This window comes from Anolis carolinensis, chromosome 2 (assembly GCF_035594765.1).
Source record: "Anolis carolinensis isolate JA03-04 chromosome 2, rAnoCar3.1.pri, whole genome shotgun sequence".
NCBI classification, from domain to species: domain Eukaryota; kingdom Metazoa; phylum Chordata; class Lepidosauria; order Squamata; family Dactyloidae; genus Anolis; species Anolis carolinensis.
This window is the reverse complement of record NC_085842.1, coordinates 162,013,705-162,034,206: the sequence shown is the minus strand read 5'-3', so window position 1 is coordinate 162,034,206 and position 20,502 is coordinate 162,013,705. Positions and strand designations below refer to the sequence as shown.

Sequence of the window (20,502 nt, the reverse complement as noted above, 5' to 3'; positions counted from 1 at the left end):
TCGAAAAAGGCGACCAGGCTTTGAAACAGTGATACTACTCTGAATCTGACCAACCAAAGAATTCCCCTAGATAGCAAGCACCCAGGCTTTGAACCACCGAGGCTATTCATTACAATTCTACCCCCCTAAAAGGCAAGTACCTAACCTTCCAAGCAGCAAGCCTATTCCTTTCTATTCCACCTCACCAAACAAGGATTCCCATAAGAAAATGGCCAGGCTTTCAGGCTACAAAGCTATTATTCACTGTTATTCCACCTACCTAACAAAGAATTCCCATACACCACAGCAATGCGTGGCCGGGCACAGTAAACTATAAAATTGTGCAATAAATCTTAGGAAAGGGCAAACGCTCTGCAATTTAGCAAACAAGCAGGGTGGATTGTGTTCTCCCACTTTACCAAATTTGATCAGTATAGCTGAAAAAATGAGAGCAGGAGAGCCCCCGACCCCCCCCCCCCCGGGGCTGTTTTGGGGCGACCGCGCATGCGCGTCCGCCATTAACGAATTAATTTCGAAAATAACGAATTTTCGTTAATTTCGAAAAATTTTGGGGACAAAATTCGTTATTAGCAACAAAAACGAAAAACTGCCCCCTCTAGTTTTGAAACGAGTTTAGAATCAAATTTTTCATGGATCGATCAAGCCTAGTAACAACATTTCATTACTTTTTTGTTATAGTAATTAGCACAAAGGAGCCTCCAGTGGCTCAGTGTGTTAAAGCGTGAGCTGCTGAACTTGAAGACCGAAAGGTCCCAGGTTCAAATTCAGGGAGCGGAGTGAGCGCCCGGTGTTAGCTCCAGCTTCTGCCAACCTAGCAGTTCGAAAACATGTCAATGTGAGTAGATCAATAGGTACCGCTCCGGTGGGAAGGTAACGGCGTTCCATGCAGTCATGCCGGCCACATGACCTTGGAGGTGTCTATGGACAATGCCGGCTCTTCAGCTTAGAAATGGAGATGAGCACCAACCCCCAGAGTTGGACACGACTGGACTTAATGTCAGGGGAAACCTTTACCTTTACTTATTAGTACAAGTGGGGAAACTTCAAGGGCTCCTTTCTCTCTCATTTTTTTGCAGCTATTGGGGTGTAACTTGTGACAATGGAAGAACACATGTACCACTGTTAGCCCATCCAGCTTCAGAATGTTTCATTTATCCACAGATTTTTAGGGAATTTTCAAAGTGTTTATAAACATTTTTTTTAAAATGACAGAAGATAACAAGAGATCAAGTTTGACAAAAATGTGTTTTTAAAGCCACAACAGCTTTTTTATTGATTGTCTCTCATATTAACCAATAGAACTTCAATTTAGGGATTTCTTCACAGACCAGACAGTCCTCCTCTTTGCAGATTTAATAATTTATTGGAACTCTGGCTGGCTGTTATTATGGAGGGACAATATCTCCCCTCTCCTGATTGGTGCTTTGTGATGCTGAGCAGAATTCTGGGAAATGTAGTTTAGGGCAGGGCCTTTGGAATTCTCTGTCATAAGACTCCTCGCCTTCCCAACCTATATTTCCCAGAATTCTGTGCTTTCTCAGTCTCTTTCCCAATGAACACTACTTTCTCTCTGTGGCTTCTCTATCCTAATGGTAAGAGGCCATTAATTTAAAGAGGAATGGCAGCCTTTTTTGGCTTTGCTTTGCTTGCACTGAAAAAGAAACTGACTTTGGGAGGCTTCCGAGATTTACAAAAATCAAACGAAAAAGTATTGAGTAAGTTTCAATTTTTAAATATTTGATGTGGGCCACACTCACACATCGGATTTCATGTCATAAATACGAATTTAAATAATTTGATATGACTTACGACGACTAACGAAAAAATTGCACAACCCTAGTATGTATGTTTGTACCATAAGGAGACAGATGGACAAATATACAGACAGAACCTGTGATGTTACTGATAATGAACAATGACATATGCACAACGGGAAGGGAGTCCAGGATGAAAAAGCCAAAAGAGAGGAGAATGACAGCTGGTCTCAGCCACACCACCACCCATAACTTTACAGTTTCCCCACTTGTAGCAGATCATGGGATTCACTAAAAAAAATCTCCTCCCAGTTGAAGATACCAGGGCATTCTTTTTCTTCTCTCTTTTTTTTAAAAAGGTTAATTATTTGAGAGGAAAGCATCTCTATATTTGAATGGTGTTGAGTTAGTAACATGTTACTTTGAGTTTATTCTGAAATATTGCTTTTACAAACACATTTTAATATTTAAAAATGGCCCAAACTTCCCCAAATGCATTTGTAATTTCAAGTGCATATTGCCCATTACACTAAAAAATTAACAATATTAATCAACACTATGACTGAAAAAATAATTTTGCTATGGCTCTATCACTTCCCAAAATGAATGCGTTATTGCAACATATTATTTCTGAGCTCTACAAAATGCTTCCCATTTTCTCTAGGAAAAAAGTGAACAACAAAAAAGTTGTGGATGTGGTATTGATTTTGCTTTCCCCCCAGTAACCTGGCAGCTAACAAGCATCAGTAGCAGTGGCTTTCTTGCTTGCATTTTATTATTGCCCAATGAATTAAAGCCTAGGGGGTGTCCTCCAATAAAAAGAAATGGCCTTGCTCACCACTGGCCATATTTCTGACTAACAGCTTGTAAGGGCTCTCCCCAGCATAGCCAGCCTATAAATCAAACCCTTTACGATTTCATTATTCATAAATTTATCTCCACTGAAACCTCGCTGTCCTGCAATAGTGATCTGCTTTTGTATGCATGCAAGTTCAGAACTTTCATTTTTCATCTCCAGTGCTGATTACATGTTATTTGGGATGACAGGGCCAGTGCTGTTTTTAAAGTCCACATTATTTAGAGATCTGTAAGCAGGACTAAACAAACAGCCTCAGGCTCTGCAGCTCTGCATCTTATCCAGTGCTAGGGACAAATGGTCAATATATCAAGTTTATTAGGTGAGTGGAATAAATCACACAACAATCTCTCAGCCACATAGTTTGGAACAACCCAGTACCTATTGAACGGGGAGGAAGAAAATCTAATTGTGTACATACAGCAAGTTGACTGCTGGAAAATGATTGTGTCTAGTGTGCTTGGGGACAGAGCAGAACCTTATTTTTAAAAAATGTGTACAAATCTACCAACTGTTACCTTTTATCTTTCCATCATAATTTCCTTTAGTTTGCCTTTCAGAAATTGGAAATAATATGCTACTTATACATAATTACAGTCAGGCTTTAATGTCTACAGGTTCAACTTCCACTGCTTGGATGTGTTTTTTAAAAAAAATCCAAAAAACAAACCTTGATTATGTCATTTTACATAAGGGACAGCATTTTACACTGCCATCATATACGATGGGACTTGAGCATCCATGGATTTTGGTGTCCATGATGGGAAATAGAGGGGTCCTGTAACCAAATCCCAGTAGACAGACACCCAGTAGGCATTCATATAATCATAGAATCACAGTTGGAAGAGACCTCATGGGCCATGCAGTTCAACCCCCTGACACGATGCAGAAAAACCACATTCAAAGCAGCCCCATGTTGGTGGCTGTGAAGAAGTGTATAATTGTATTTTGTTTATAGATGATATGTGTATTTGATTTTGTTTGAACAGCCAGGTTTGGCTAAGTTTAAAATGGTGAGTATTTCAGTTGACCATATGTATGGGGGAAGGTAGCCATCTTAGAATGCTAGAACAGGTTACCATAGCAACAGGGGCGGAGCCAACCGCCGCTTGGAAAGGAAAAGGGGAATGTTTTAAAACCCAGCAGTCTGTGATTTCCATCCACAGTGAAGGAACTGATTCTCAGGTAGAGAATTAGGGTGACTCAGAAGAATTTGAGTCAGGCCTAAAATAAAAGGATTTATTTTAGGAGTCTGTGATTTTCTAGTCACAGTGGTGGATCTGATTCTTGTGTGGAGAATCAGACTGGCTTAAATAGAAAGATTTGAGTCAGATTTAGGTTAGACCAGACTAGGCAAGTTAGGTGATTTGTCTAGGGTCAGTTGTAGAGTCTGTAGATTAGAGAACATTAATCCCAGGGGATCCAGTAGGATCAGGGTTTAGTGTAATCCAAAGAAAGAAGTATTTTGAAAGTTTAACCACCTCATAACCGTTGTAACCATTAAGCGAAGTGCCTTTACCAAGTTATCTGAAACCATCAAGCTCTGTACCTGCAATAAACTTGTATTGATTTTATTCAAATCAAGCCTCTGTCATACTCTCATATTAAGTTAAGTAACATCAACACCTGAAGTGGAACAAATAGAGAAAGCTTATAAGAACCAGTACCATCTGCCTGACGTCTCCATTGGTGGCAGCGAAGAAGAAGATAATCAAACAAAACATTAATTAACATCATCTCTCACAAAACATCTTTATTAAGTGGTAGTATCTGTGTGTGTGCGTGTGAGGGACACAAAGGGTTCCATCCCGGCCTCACATTCCTGTCAGACACCTCACCTCTGTACAGTATTGGTGGCAAAGCTGAGGGACTCTAAAAGGGATTCCATTCCCTGTCACCTCAGCATCTCCACATAATTTGGTGGCAGCGGTGGGATTCAAAGGGGATTCCATCTTCTGCCACATCAAGTGCTCTACATAAATTGGTGGCAGTGGTGGGATCTGAAGGGATTCCATCCTCTGCCACATCAGATCTCCACAGTGGCATTGCCCAGCTAGCTGTTGAATATAGCCCTTTGTCTTTTCTGAAGTGAAAGTTGTCATCAGAAACTGTATTATGATATTATTGCATCACAACATGGGGGATACATAGAAAGGCTGAACTGACTCTGTTCCTGTCATGTAATCTTTCAGGGCCCTTCCACAGAGTCATATAACCCAGATGGAGCCACGGTGGCGCAATAGGTTAAACCCTTGTGCTGGCTGGACTGCTGACTTAAAGGTTGGACTGCTGACCTGAAGGTTACCATTTTGAAACTGCAAAACAAAGTGAGATCAAGTATGTCAGCTCTTGCTTGCAGGGACATGAGAGAAGCCTTCCAGGTGTCCCCTGGGCAATATCTCTGTAGATGGCCAATTCTCTCACACCAAAAGCAACTTGCAGTGTGTTCACAAGTCACTTCTGACATGAGAATATATCTATATATCTATATATATAAAAGAGTGATGGCATCACGGCGACCCACAAAACAACAAAACTACAGGCCCCCCAACCTCGAAATTTGACAACACAACCCATCATCCACGCCTCTAGGTTGATACAACAAAAAGAAAAGAAAAATAAAGTCCTAATTAGAGAGAGAGGAATAATTGCTTTCATCCAATTGCTGCCAGTTAGAAGGCTAAGCTCCTCCAACTTGGTCTCCTAGCAACCCAATAATAAATAATAAAAAACACACAAAAATTGATACAATAAAATACTATAATAACAGAAAATAACTAAAAATAATACAAGAAAATAATAAAATATAATAAATAAAAATATAACTTACAATAAAATTAATAAAAAAATGCAAATAACATCAAATAAAAATTACACAACAATTTTTAACCAATACCACCACCACTTTGCCACAGCAACGCGTGGCCGGGCACAGCTAGTGTGTGTGTGTGTGTGTATACACACACACACACACACACACACACACACACACACACACACACACACCAGACTATCAAGGCAGAAAATCCCACAATATCTGCTTTGAACTGGGTTATCTGAGTCTACACTGCCATATATTCCAGTTATTCCAGTTCAAAGCAGATAATGTGGGATTTTATTCAGCAGTGTGGAAGGGGCTTCAGTTCTTCAGCATATTCTACCTGCTTTTTCAATCAGGGCAGTCTATAGTTATCTCCTTTTGTATTTGTACTTCTCCTTTGGCTTGTTCTGAAGGAGAGATATTGTTAATCTAACTTTCACTGCTTCAGAAATAGAACGCAGACAGGCTATGACTGGCATTCATATGTGTATTCCAGTTGAGTCCATCTTAAGACAACACTATCATTCATAAGAGTTTCTTGGAAAGATTAATTCAAAGGAGGGTTGTCTTTGCATTCTTCTAAGGCTGAGAAGGTATGATTCTTCTCATGTTATGCAGTAGGTTTTCAGTGCAAAGTAAGGTTTAAACCCTGGTCTTCCAGAGTCCTAGGGTACACTTACACCACAATGTTTAGTGAGGCATCAGCTCCCTTTGGCACAGAAATCTGAAGGCCTTGTAAAAGTACAACTCTCAACATTCCATAGCACCGAGTCATGGCAGTTGAGGTTGGGTCAAACTGCATTAATTCTGTAGTGTAGATGCACCCTTAATCTAACCATCAAATCAATACACTGTGGGCATCTCACTATCTGCTAAGTGTTATCTAAATTGTTGATCACTTGTGAGGACAATGAAATTGGTGGTGGTCGGGTAAATCAGTAAGTACTATAGAGCACAACAGGCACCTTTGGGTGAAAGGAGATTCACCAAACATTCTATTTGGTTTTGGGGGTCAGGGGTCAAGAAGTGGAAATAGAAAACCTTTTTCACAATTTGAGTACTGAATAGGAGGTCAATTTATTGCAGACTATTTGAAATGGCCTCCTAAACTTGCCAACAGATACTTCATCCATGGCATGGCATGGATGATAAGAAAGTATGAAATGTTTTTGACATCAAATGAAGCCCATAGAGAGTTAAGACTCTATGCAGATCTTATAACAATTAAATAAATAGTTAAAGATATAGGTATTTAAATTAAAACAGTCTTGTAGCACCTTAAAGACTAATACGTTTTATTTCAAATAAACTTTCATGGACTATGGCCACTTCATTAAACATGCCTGATGAAATGGCCTGGAGTAGAATCAACAAGAATGTACACCAAATAAAGTGTGCTAAACTTTAATGGGCCAGAAAACTCTGTGCTGTCATTGCTGCAAGAGATATTATTATAGTTACGTCCTCCTGAAATAGTTAAAAGTATTTTGCTTATCTCATTTTACCAGCTTCTTTTGTCCCGGCTCTTTTTCCTGCATGGTTAAATTAATTCCCCTTTCTCCAATAGCAACAGTATAATTATTACATTACAATACAACTGTAACTTTAAAAGAGATATAGTCACACCTTTTGTGAAGCAACTTGCTTTTTTTAAAAAAAAAAATGCTGCTGCTTTATGATTGTTGTGATTGACATAATGAAAATAAATTATGGGGTTTTCAAAACAACTAAAAAGTAACTAATTTTGTTACCTTTGAAAAAGCAAAAGGTTGCAGTGCTTAAACGTTATTACTGTAATGGTAGCTCACTATCCCATCAGCCTTTGAACAGAACATTTAAATAAAGCCCTTGGGAATTGATATCTTTTCCATTGGATCGGAAGGTTTACATATCCAGGAAGGAGTAATGTCTAAGAACCAAGATCTTTCATTCTGTCGGAGGCCTCACTATCCAAAGTAAATTGTGTTTCAACATTTTGATGATTCCATCACATTGAGCTTAATTTTTAATTAAAGGTTGCTCCATTTACATCCCCAGTGTTTTCTCACAGTTTTTCTGAGCCCTTTTAATGAACCGCAAATATAGTGTTTCCATTTTCAGCCATTTCTCATGTCTGATCGTTCCAGTCCATCACAGATACACTTATTAGGTCATTCATGTGACTAGCCAGAAGGCAGTTTCTTATAACATAAAATATCTGTTCCATAATGAAAAATAACATTGAACAATAGGACCAGCACTTGGAAGTAACCAGAGATGAATTCCTGTTTTACTCATTTCAAGAAAAATAGTGTCAAGATTGAGTTTAAAATATTTTCATTTTCAAAGATGCAGAAGGCAATACTGTACCTGAGAGATGGTTACATGGAGTTGTTTAGGGAGTTTGATACAGGACAGTCAAATTATCGACTGCACTTCCCGTTCCCCATCTCAGTCTTTGGACCTGGGCATTATTTGATATCTACTACAGACAGATATAAGTGGGGTGAATCCAGTAATGACAGGCAATGATAGATGGAGCTGGGTCAAATGGTTGATGGAGACAATTAATTTTAATTTTATTTCTACTTCTACTTTATGAAAAAGAATAAGAGAATTGAAGATAATTTAGCTGAGTTTTGGAATATTTTCCTACATTTGTTTTAGTTGGCTGGGGTGTTATTCTGGTTTACTTGACTGCTGGTGGAAAAGTTGTAGTTTCCAACACACTTTCCTTTCCAACACTCTTTGAGTTAGGTCTCCATTTCAGGGTTGGTAAGAAATACTAAAGCTCTGTTTAGGTGTTATCTGTGAAGGCTGTACCTGTGTACAGGGAAGTGAATTTCCTCCTCACCCCCCCCCCCCCCCCCTTCTCCATCTCCTGGCATGTTATTTCTATGTGTATTAATAGTGGCCTGGTAAGGGCCCCTGGTGACACAGTGTTAAAGCGCTGAGCTGCTGAACTTGCGGACCAAAAGGGCCCAGGTTCAAATCCTGGGAGCGGAATGAGCGCCTACTGTTAGCCCCAGCTCCTGCCAACCTAGTAGTTTGAAAACATGCAAATGTGAGTAGATCAATAGGTACCGCTCTGGCGGGAAGGTAATGGCTCTCCATGCAGTCATGCCGGCCACATGACCTTGGAGATGTCTATGGACAACGCCGGCTCTTCGGCCTAGAAATGGAGATGAGCACCAACCCCCAGAGTCAGACATAACTGGACAATGTCAGGGGAAATCTTTACCTTTACCTTATAATAATATCAATTATATATTATTTATTTCATGTAATATTACTGGTAATATTACAGTATAGTGGTGTGGTGCAATATGCTGGTATATAGTGCTAGTGTTGTGCTCAGGGGAAACCTTTACCTTTACCTAAGTTATTTAAAGTTTAAGTTTTTGAGGGCTTTGGGGTGACAGAATGCCATCCCAGTAGTTATCTAGATGGCATTTACCACCCCCACCCCCCGCCCCGGAAAGCCCGGATTTTTGGGGTGTGTGTGTGGAGATAGGAATCTGTGACAAAGCAGGTTTCTTAAAACCCCACTTTGGTGTTAATTTTGGTGCTGTCTGAAAGCACCCTTAGTTTCCCCTTCAGTGCCTCATTTTTCCATTAAACCATTATCTGTAGAATGTAGGAAGCACAGTATACTGCTGTGGGCACCAATATGTTCAAAGGCTAGACATTTATTTAAACAACATGTAAATATTTAGCACACTATAACATTAAAACAATGGTTGACTTTAAAAATGTTTCTCAATCAACATGAGGGCATTTGATCGTTTTATGGTGTATGCACCTTTTAGACAGATAAATAAGATTTGAGTTATAATAAAATATATACACAATAAAATTACTGCTACTTCATTTGAAGGCCACTGCCACTTGTCTCTGCAAATTATAATGACATAAACACTTGATGTAACAGCAGCAGAGTTTTCAAGGGCAAAAAAGAGATTTTCAAAAAAAGGTTAAAGAAGGTTATTAAATATGCTTATAAGTGTTCTATGTGGGGCTGCCTATGAAGACTGTTCGGAAACTGCAATTAGTGCAAAAAGCAGCAGCCAGATTTCTAATGGTATCTGATTACATGGAGAATACCACTCCCTTGTTAAAGCAGTTCCTCTGGCTGCCTGTGTGTTTCCAGGCCCAATTCAAAGTGCAGGTCATCACCTATAAAGCCCTTTACAGTCCAGGTCCAGCCTATTTGTGTTATCATGTCTCTCACTATAAACTCATTCGGGCCTTAAGGTTCTCCAGGGAGGTTCTTCTCACAGTCCCACCACCCTCACAAGAGAGGTTGGTGGTAACACGAGAAAGGGCCTTCCTGGTAGTGGCACCCCAGCTCTGGAATGACCTTCCTAAAGAAATCAGGCAGCCCCCCTCTCTAGCTACCTTCAGGAAAGAATTGAAAACATGAACATAGAAGTAGGTGCTAGGAAATGACTAACTGTAACGTATCGTGATGGTGGCTTGCATAGCTGTACAAACACCACCTGACTTGAACTGGTTTTGGCCTGGTGCACAATATGTTTATAACCCCTGCAAAATTTAATCTGTGCATTCTACTTTCTACATTCCCCTGGTGATACAGTGCATTAAAGCACTGAGCTGCTAAACTAGCGGACCAAAAGGTGCCAAGTTCAAATCCCAGGAGTGGAATGAGTGCCCGCTGTTAGCCCCAGCTCCTGCCAACCTAGCAGTTTGAAAACATGCAAATGTGAGTAGATCAATAGGTACCGCTCCGGCAGGAAGGTAATGGCTCTCCATGCAGTCATGCCGGCCACATGACCTTGGAGGTGTCTATGGACAACGCCGGCTCTTTGGCTTAGAAATGGAGATGAGCACCAACCCCCAGAGTCGGTCATGACTGGACTTAATGTCAGGGGAAAACTTTTACCTTAACCTATTCTACTTTGATATTGTTATTTTAGTTTGCTATGTTTTTTTATTTTGTCGTTATGCATTATGTTTTTATTCTTGCTTTGGTCTTTTTTTTTTTGTAAGCCGCCCTGAGTCCGGGATATAAAAAAAGATTATTATTATTATTACTCTAATGTGTTAAAATTGCATTGCATACTATAATGCTAGTTGGGAGGAGGGGGGACCCAAGGTCAGCCAGATTAAAGTCAAGAGTTCATGTTCTCCTGAGTTCTAGGCTATGCTGTCAGTAAAGCAGTAACAAGGTAGGGAAAAGGAAAGGAAATTCTATTTTCCATCTTTGCCTTGTGGCAGCAGGAATAGTGCTGATGCTATATGAAAGGGTTACAATTCATTACATCTTCCTTTCCTGATGACTAATTTCAGCCTGCACTGGAAAATGGGTTTGTTGGGTGCTGCCTTTTCCCTTCTTCCCATCAAATGAAAAAAACAAACAAACTAATACATACTAAAATACTTGAGCCCTTACACAAGAAGTCTCAAACATTTTAAAATAAATCTTAAATAAACATATTTGATTAAGAACATATAGTTTACCATACACATATATTAGATAGTGAAATATTGGAAAAATAAAGAGTGACACAGCACTGGATCTATCCAGCTATGTGGACATGTATTTCATCTGGGTCATAGAGAGTGATCCCCACCTGATCAAATATGATCTACATTGACTGACAGTGGCTTTGTGGGGTTCTTTTCCAGAGCTTTCAAATGCACAAAACTAGGGACCTTCTGCCCACTGCTCTTTCAGCTATTCTTCTGCTACACATGGCCGCCTTTTTCAGTCATTGTGCTTGCTTCCCTCATACTACTATTCACCTCATACCAACATCTTGTGCTACAGGTTATTCTCAGTTGATTTAGGTGGCTTTTTAACCTCTACATTATTAATCTCTTTGTTGAGGTGGATTTAAGTCTAATTTGGAAATAATGTTTGTGGGTTTGGAAGATTAAGCTTTACTTATACATCTGTTAGGTAAAAGTTAGGATTATATTTTACATAGTAGAAGATGACTGTTTGTCCCTGGAGATGTCTTTCGGTTGGAGGGTGGGAAGTCACTTTTTAATTCTGTTTGTTTTACCTTTTATGCATAAAGGTGAAGGGAGGGGAAGAGTTGGATGGGTGGTATGTGGTAATAGGGGTGGATATATACCGTAGGAATAATTGTCTGTAGATGCTTAGATTTATCTTGCTTGATTATTGTATCTTCGTTTTAATAAACATGCTTTAAAAATAGTAAAGGAAAAAGAACCCAAAGAACATAAATCAAGACCATTTTTGCAGCCACATTCTAGGGAGATTTAAAATTATTTTCAAATAGCACATTGTAACCAGAACATATTAATATATCTGTGTCTTGGATAAGAAAGCTGGATTATGACAAATTGTCCTGTATAACTACTATCGTTTTACTTCTTCAGGATGGACCTTGCAAAATTGCAACAAAAACACAGCTATTACCATCCTTCCTCTTGTTTAGTACAATTTATCTGGCACACACAATTTTTCATATAGCAAATCCCCACGACAGCAATTTCAAACTGGGATCCATTGTTCTATTACCTTCATGTTTAAATCCATAAATCTGAGCACTTTGCTGCAAGTATTCTTGAATAATATAGATCATGAGGAGATATCAGGGTGGGTGTTTATACACTAAAATATCCAGTTTATTTTACTGAAATCAACAGCGATCCGATCTACACAATGAGTAACTGGGGAAATGGTATATCCATCTTTTTAAATATCATCTATGAAATATTTTGTAATGGGAGAATATAATTTCATGCTAGAAATATCTTATCCATATCAAGGTAAAATATATATGATACTACAAATACCTCTCTTCTTGGCTTGAAAGGCTTATATGAATGTTAACATGTACTTTTTGTAAGGAACCATGGGTATAAATAATGAGTATTATATGGAAAGGAAAGGAAGGGAAAGGAAAGGGAAAAATTGAATGATAGATTCTCATTGATCCCAAAATTACCAACAGAGTACCTTCCTTCGTATGGAATTTAGTAAGGTGATCCTGGTGTAAAAACCAAATAAGACTTTGACTTCTAGGTCCCAGGTTTCAGTCATGCCTAAAGATAAGGTGTTTTTACCACCTCCAATCCTCCAGAACCAATGCCAAGAAATCAGGCTTTTACAGGCTTTGACTTAGCAATAACCTTCCTTCTTCAAACTGTCAAGCTTCCAAGTCATCCTGTTTTTAAACAGTGTGTCACAGTGATAAGACAGAAAGGCTGAAAGGTTTTGTGGAAAGGAAGAAAGGAATCCGAAAACACCTGTCTAGCCATGGAAGGGTTGGATGAATGAGCAGGCGAGTGAAACAATCATAATTTCTACAAAAAATATTGACAATTTTGGCCAAATAAAAATCCTCCTCTTTTCTTTTTGAGCTAAAAGGTTTCTCCTGCCAACATAGTTAATTGTTTACAACAGTTATATTTTTTTCTCTTGGAAAATTAATTCCATTGGGGGCCATATTTTCTGTATGGCGAGGCATGTTGAGGTGGAGGGAGCAGAAGTCAGTAATGCAGAGCTAGAACTAAAACTATGCCCCTCAGAACATGCCTTTTTTCTGGGCAAAAAGAACCATATGCAAACTTTACAAAGATGAAGTACTGAATTGCAAACAACCTTCAAAAACTGTATGATTTTGAAGAATTTCTTGCAATAATTCTATAACTATGCATTGTTGTATACAAGAAGAAACTTAGGTTCCATCAACATTATCTTATAATGAAGTTTGAAACTATTATATGGTTTTCTTAAACTATTGTATGGCAGTGTAGTTGGGACCCTAGTGAAGAATTATATTCCACATTACTAGTAGCATGTGATGTCTCAGAGACCCTCGAGTCATGACCCCGCAGCCATTATAGATCAGACTGAAGAGGATATGGGGTTTTCTCCAACTCAGCAAGATTCTGCTCCCTTCCAGATGTTTCCTGTTGACAGCTTAGGTCCAAAGCTAATTACAAAAGCCCTTGAAACAGAGCCTGGTTCCCCAGAAAGTGTTCCTTTTGATAGGAAATTGTTTCTCAGAACATACCGCTCTGAGAAGGAGATTCGGAGATGAAGCGCGAGATTAGCGGAGAGAGAGGATGCTAATTAAACCGTTTCCCTTGGGAGTTTTCAGGGAGGGTTGCATCTGGCAAAGTTGTTGTCTTCAGTCCGTTTCCCTTGGGAAAATGTGAACTCAGGCACCTGGTTTGGGGAAGATTTGAAGTTCCATAAAAGTTCTGGGCACCGGCTAGCCATCGCGGTGTCAACGTGTCAGTTGGAAGGTTAACATCGACTCTAGTTCCTACGGCGCTCTACTCTTGAGTAGACCGGGCACTGCGTCTCATCTCCCTGCCAAGACTGCACTGCGTTTCAGTTCCACCACGACCAACTTCGCCTTGCTTTGTTTCCCTGCCTTGGACATTGAATCTGAAACTCTCTTGAAAGACCTTGCTTTATTCCCCACTCAAACTGCCTGGAAGTTTGAGTGTGTTTCGGTTTGGATTTAAAGACTTGAACTCCAATACTGGACATTAAACTTCATATTACTGGACTATAATTGACCTTTCCTAAAAGGACTATTGCTGAACTATATACTCTGCTTATTTTTGCTTGATTCTTTAATTGCTTTAATAAAGATATTAGATTGTTTATTGGCCTCCGTGTTGGTTTCCAGTGCTCATGCAGCTTAGAAGCGTCACATAGCATATCAGTGCCTCAGGACACTAGAGAACTAGAACAGCCAGAATGGAGGTGTTAGAAAGTAACGTGTTTTCTACCTTGAGCCATTTTGAGTTTGAAAATAATACACCCTGTTAAAAAAATCAATAAGACAATGTGTGCAACACCATGTATAGCAGGAGAAAAGAACAACTAAACAATATGATGAACGTGTCGCAAATCAATGGGTTATTCAAAGTAGATAGCAAAAGAGCAGATGGAAGAATTGCTTACAAGATCATTAGAAAACAAACACATACCAGCATCTATTTCTGCCTATTCCCTCAGATACTGAGAATCAATGAAATATACAACTGAAATATTTTAAAGCACATCAGGAGTAGTAACATGCAAGAATATTACCTACTGAGATGAGTTCAGTAAATCTAAGGAAGGCTGCTTCTGCCATGAACTTTGGAAAAGGAAACACGTTCATGTAACACCACTTCTGCTTCTGCTTCTTCTGCTGTTATTATCGTACTTTTATCTCTTGATCGAGGCACAAAGGGGCTCACAACACTGAAAAACAATACAATACATAAAAAAGCAATACTATGTAAAGGGTTTTTTTTACACAAGAATATGAGAGACAATCAAAAGAACCACAGGATTCTACAGACAAAATGAGTGAAGAATGCATGGAATGGAACAAAGTGGCCCATACCTACTTTGATCATATATTATATTTAGAAATCTATGAGTGCATTAAGCACACATATACTCCTGGTTAATGAAGAATGATTCCATAACAAAACCAGCAGATGTAAGGAGTTAGGCATCCCTCAAAGAACATCAAATGCCAATTTTTAAGTGCCAGTATACACTGGAGTTAAAGTACTAAACTTGGTTTGTTGAAGACCTGAGTACAAGTCACTGCAAAGGCAGGAAATGCGATAGGTAAATCGAACTCTGAAAAGCTCTCACAAGTCAGAGGGTAGTTCCAGACAGGACTTTAATTTGCAACCAATCGGGTTTTTAAAAATCCAGTTGGGCATGGATTAGAGTCCACATATGCCCCAGAAAGCTTGTACTTTTCTGGGTGGAGTGTTCAGATGTCCTGCTGGACCTTCCAGCAGGGTACCCAGACACCAACAAAAATTCTCAAGAAAAGCCTTAAAAAATAAAAATTACTTACCTAGGCTGCCATTTCCCTGCTACTGGCCCTCTTCTGGCACATAAAAATGCCACGCCAGGAGAAGGGGGCCAGAAGCAATTTTCCTCCCTCCCTTCTTCTGGCACATCATTTCTATGCACCAGGAGAGGGTTGACAGCAGGGAAATTCTGGCAGGATAAGTAATTTTTACCTTGTAAGGCTTTTCAGGGTGGTTTGGGGAGGGCATCAGAGTCCTCTCGGATATTCCAGGCTGAATCAGCCTGGAAAACCCGAGAGGACTGTCTGGACTGCCCCCTCAGAAGTCCAAAACTTCTGAAGGGGCAATCCAGACACTGGCCATACTGGATTAGATCTTAGTCTTCCAGGAAGACTCGGGTCTAATCCAGTATCAAATTAATTCACCACAAAGCAGGGTTTGGATGCCCCACATAAAAATCCAGGAGGCTGCATATTTTCCACCCTGTGTGGATGCGACCAAAGTCCAACTTGATATACTTTGGGACCTGGGATCACACAGTACTTCCCACTAAACCAGCAAGAAACTAAAGATCCAAGAATGGATCCACATGAGTTTTCCACTCTATTTAAACCCAAAAGAGAGAAGGAAAGCAGGAGAACAGAAGGAGAAAACGCAAGAACTAGAGCAGCAGTCTCCAAACTAAGGCCCGCAGGCCGAATGCGACCTTCCAATTACCTGGCTTCCATCCAAAACTTTGGACTCAAGGTTGCCCTTAGTCTGAAATGACTTCAAGACACACAGCAACAATTATTCTAATTAACTTGAGTATCTCATCAGTCAAAAACAAGCCCATATTTCCCATTGAAATAGTGGTAAGTTGATGTTGATTAACACTGTTTTCCATTTTAGATATTGCATTTTAATGTTTTTTTTTTGCACTACAAATAAGTTATGTGCAGTGTGCATAGGAATTTATTCATGTTTTTTTCAAAATAAAGTCTGGCTCTCCCAACAGTCTGAGGGACCGTGAACTGGCCCTCTACTTAAAAAGTTTGAAGACCCCTGTATTAGAGCATACCCAATGAAATTGACAAGAAACAAAGGAGATACATTTTCAAGGGCTCTGCTTTTATTTTTCAAATAAAATAGCTATCCACTGAGCACTTCTAGACATATCTCTCCCTCTTTTCTTATGGATGACTCAAGAGAAGACAGCGATTGTCTTCTGGTAGCTAAAAGTATCTCCATTGGGATAGAAGAAAACAGCCCACCATCATTCCTTATCTAAGGATGCTACCATGTAAATATAGAGACCTACATTTGGCTAAAGATTTATGTATCTGAGGAAAACTTGTAACAATATATTAAAACACAGTGGTGCTTGCTGAATCCAGGAGACCCAGCTGAAGGTAGAAAATGTTCTGCGATCTTCTGATAGCTTGCGAATAGATCAGTGCACAAACAAGCTCTATATATTTTTCATCCAATGTTTCCAACTCAATTTGTAGGCAAAAGGGTTAAGAAATGGGTAGGATTATATTGCTGGATTTTTCAAGTCAAAGGAGAAATTCTCTGACATTTTTTTCACTGTTGAGGGTACAGCTCTCCATTGGCAGTGCTGATGGTGGAACACCAGTTTCTAACTAAGGTTTTCAACTGATTAAAGGGTTTTGCTTTGATATACCATCTTTTTTTGAACCAATTGATTAACTGATTACATTAAAATATATTTGCATAGTACCAAAACTTCATTTTTCAAATTCAGAATGCACAATTTTAATATACAAATGCTATCATCTGGAAGAAAAGGCCAGTATTTAATATATTCTCTTTAATTTTCTATTACAATAACAACAGATTAAAAGCAACCATTTGAATTTAACAACTTTAATTCAAAGTTGGCTGATTAAAATTGGCTTCCATTAAACTAAAACTTTAGTTGATTAGTCTTCTGATTGGATACAGAAGATCAACTAATTCATACGAGTCGTATTTTCTCTTACCTGGGCCACCAAAGGAAGAGCAGCAGCTTAAAACCATTAGTTTTTTTGCAGTTTATATCCTTTTTGCGGAAGAAAATCAGGATGCTGTGTTTTTTATACCATTTGGCTGGGGGGTGGGGGTGGGGCAGAGATTCTTTGGTGTTGTTGATTGGTAAAACACAGCGATGCTCTCTAGTTTCTGCAAGAACATTTCAAGGAGAGTTTGGAAGTCCCCCAAATTGATTAAACCCTTTTCTTCCCCTAAGAAAAACTTGGGAACTTCTCTGGGAATAGTCTTTTTCCTGATGCACAGTCAGATGGGGTCTGAATCTTATGTTTAGTGAAAATAACATTTGTGCAAATGAAAGAGGCTTTCTTAAAATCCTGTTTTGTTACATTTAATTCCACTTCAGCTTTGCTTCTGTTGTTGGAGAGACTGTGGTCAGCAGAGTTCCTTTAGCAGATACATCTAGAACAACAATGGGGAAAGAGCAGCTTTTAAGCCATTTGTGGCCCCAAGTGTTTTTACCCCACCCCTCCCAGATCACTTACTTTTCTCAGGTTACTCTCAGAGCACTTCCACACATCACTAAAACCTGCAGTGAAATAGGTTAAAGTAACTAACTTCAGTGCAAGTTCTAGTTCCCACCTGCTCCCACAACACCGGGATTTCCCTCCTGGGGTGGCTACATGCTTACACGATTGAAATCAGGATAGCATGAAGCCACCCCAAAGCCCCCAATTTATCCCCTAGAACATATTGAAAAGGTCCCTGGTTGCCATGGAGCCTCTCCTCATGATCGCGTGGCATGAGAAAATTATGCCTGAGGAGATGAGAGAGATGAGGAGGAAAATCTCTACAGGAGTTCAAAAGTGCAGAATGGCTGTAGAGATTGACACCCGGGAAATGTGTAACTTGTCCCAGCACCTCATTAGGCCCAGATCTTTCATAAATATCCAGATCTAATGAGGTGTTTCATTAATGTGGAATGAACCAGGGAAACCTCAGTTTACTCTGCATGAATTCATTTTTTCCGGAGGCATGGTAAGCGATGCCTCCGGTAGCACTGAGAACAGGTCCCACATTTTCGGCTTGTCTAGATGGGCCCTTAGTGAATTGATTGAAACCCAGGATATGCTTTTATATAACTGGGAGATGTGTGCAATTCAAGAACAACCTGTCCTATCTTCAGCCTCATTTTTGGCTGGGTTCCTGTTCTGTTTTTCAGGAAGTTCAGGAGGAGGAAAATGCCATTTCATCGATCCCCAGTAAGAAGCTCCATTTTTGCTTTGGGAAGACCTGGGCATTGGTTTCAATGGGTGAAATGGTGAGGCTTCTCTTTCCCTCATTTATCGCTATCAGGACAAAAATGGCCAGACTTAGAGGACACATTTATCACTGCAAGCCTTTTCAGTGCAGAAGCAAATGAAAATGGCTGTTCTGTGCACAAAAACCCACATGTGAATTTTGTATAAAAATAAGTTCCTCCCCCGTCAATAGTCTATTAAAAGAGCACTGTTTTTGAAGACTTCCCCACACAGGGAAGAAAATTGCAAGAATTAGATATTACTTATTATTTATTTATTTACTTATTTACTTCATTTATACCCCACCTTTCTTATCCCATGGGGGACTCAAAGCGGCTTACAACTTTGGCAAAATTTAATGCCACTTAAAACATAGTAATAAAACACATCCCATCAATTAAAACCAATTAAAACAGTTGTGAAAATAAAACATATAGAATAAAACAGATTGAAAACATATAAAGTGCATAATTCCTTTCATCCATAATCCTTCCATTCATCCATATTACTTCCTCTGATATCACACACACACACATGTGCCTAAATAAATAAATAAACCTTTATTCCTAGCCTGCCACTATCTCCCAAAAGGGACTCGGGGCAGCTTACAAAACACTCATAACAGTACACATGGTACAATAAATACAGTTACATCAATATCTGCTATCCTACCATTTGTCATTCAAGTTGGAAGATCGGTAGAGTTGATAATACAGACATTTCTCTAGATAAACTGTACATACCCATGTGTAAGTTAACCTCATGTGTTACTACCTACTTTGTCAAGAAGGGATACTGAGGCAGAGAGAGTAGAAGAAATTGGTGTTTCTTTTAGGTTCGCCTGGGATAAACTAATATCTCGTCTTTTACTCCTCTGTTCACAAAAGTGGATGGGTCTCATTTTGAGAAGAGTTAGGGTAAAGCATTTACATTGCCCAGTGGATGAGTCAACCCAGGTTTTTATGGTTTAATTTTTTACCTCAATGTCTAGACTTAAACAAACAGTAAGTGGAAAATTTGTTATGCCATATGTTTGTGAGAAAATGTGATTGAAATTCATAGATTCTTATATATTTGGAATGAAAAGAATGTAGGATTTGTTTAAAAATTATATCTGTGTGGAAGAAACAAACAAACAAAAAAGACAGATTATTTCATCCAAAGCCAAATATTTTAATACTTACCACCTGAAGTCTATGTTTAAATCACTCTGCATTCAAGTATTTTCTTTCATATTGTCTTCTCAAGAACCCTAAGAAATTGGTCAGATTGAAAACAGAGAGGCTGGATTAAGGTTATGCAGATGTTATGGCTAAGTGGATTCACAAATCCAGATCACCCAAATCCCAATCATTTATGTATTCTAACTCATGCTTGGACAAATTCACAGGGTACCAGGGCCGTAGTCAGAAAAAAATTTCGGGAGGGGGTTTGAAATTTTTTTTGGGGGGGGGGGGGTTGAACCCCTAGCACACACCCCTCCCCACTACAAACCTGTCAATATCTGCTTGAGATAGTGCCTTGAGGGACTCTTAATGATTTGCATCTCATAGACTTAGCATGGGAATTTGGTTAACCAGTTAAAATTCATGAGTAAACCAGATTTTTTTTATAACTTGAAAAATTTCAGGGGGGGGGGTTGAACCCCTAAAACCACCCCCTCGCTACAGGCCTGCAGGGTACCAATTTGCCAACTTTCCTATAGTGGGTTGTACTTCTAGATTAGGATCCCCAAATTGAACCCCAAAGTGACAAGAAATCTGCTTATGATTTTGATTTCTTTTCTGTTTGTGTGTGTCCGTGTGTTGGGGGGAGGTTGCTGGCCTGATTTTCAAAGTCTAGTCTGGGTTCAAAGAATGTTGAGAGACAAGCTGACACTTCTGGTGGTTTTTGGGGACAATATTTCACCCCTAGTTAATTTTTGTGGAGCATGGGTTGATGGGCATATGATCCATAAAAAGCAATGAGTTAAAAGCTCTTTTGCCTGCAATAACTGACTATATTAACCACTGCCTTTTTGGACTATATCTGACACGCCCTGAGATC

General features: G+C 39.3%; 1 long non-coding RNA gene across 2 annotated transcripts in view; it reads right to left on the bottom strand.

Annotated features, from left to right (window-relative positions):
* The window catches only part of LOC134296324 (uncharacterized), a 38,028-nt gene extending 18,193 nt beyond the window's left edge, over positions 1 to 19,835 (bottom strand). Inside the window, exons 1-3 of one of the 2 annotated variants that reach the window (XR_010003028.1) lie at positions 19,641 to 19,835; positions 17,170 to 17,617; positions 14,457 to 14,612 (exon numbers count right to left, since the gene is read on the bottom strand). This is a non-coding gene — a long non-coding RNA (uncharacterized LOC134296324). Of the gene's footprint in view, positions 1 to 14,456; positions 14,613 to 17,169; positions 17,704 to 19,640 lie in introns of those variants that run through there. The other variant, XR_010003027.1, reaches the window with a different exon arrangement.
* Positions 19,836 to 20,502: the final 667 nt, after the last annotated feature.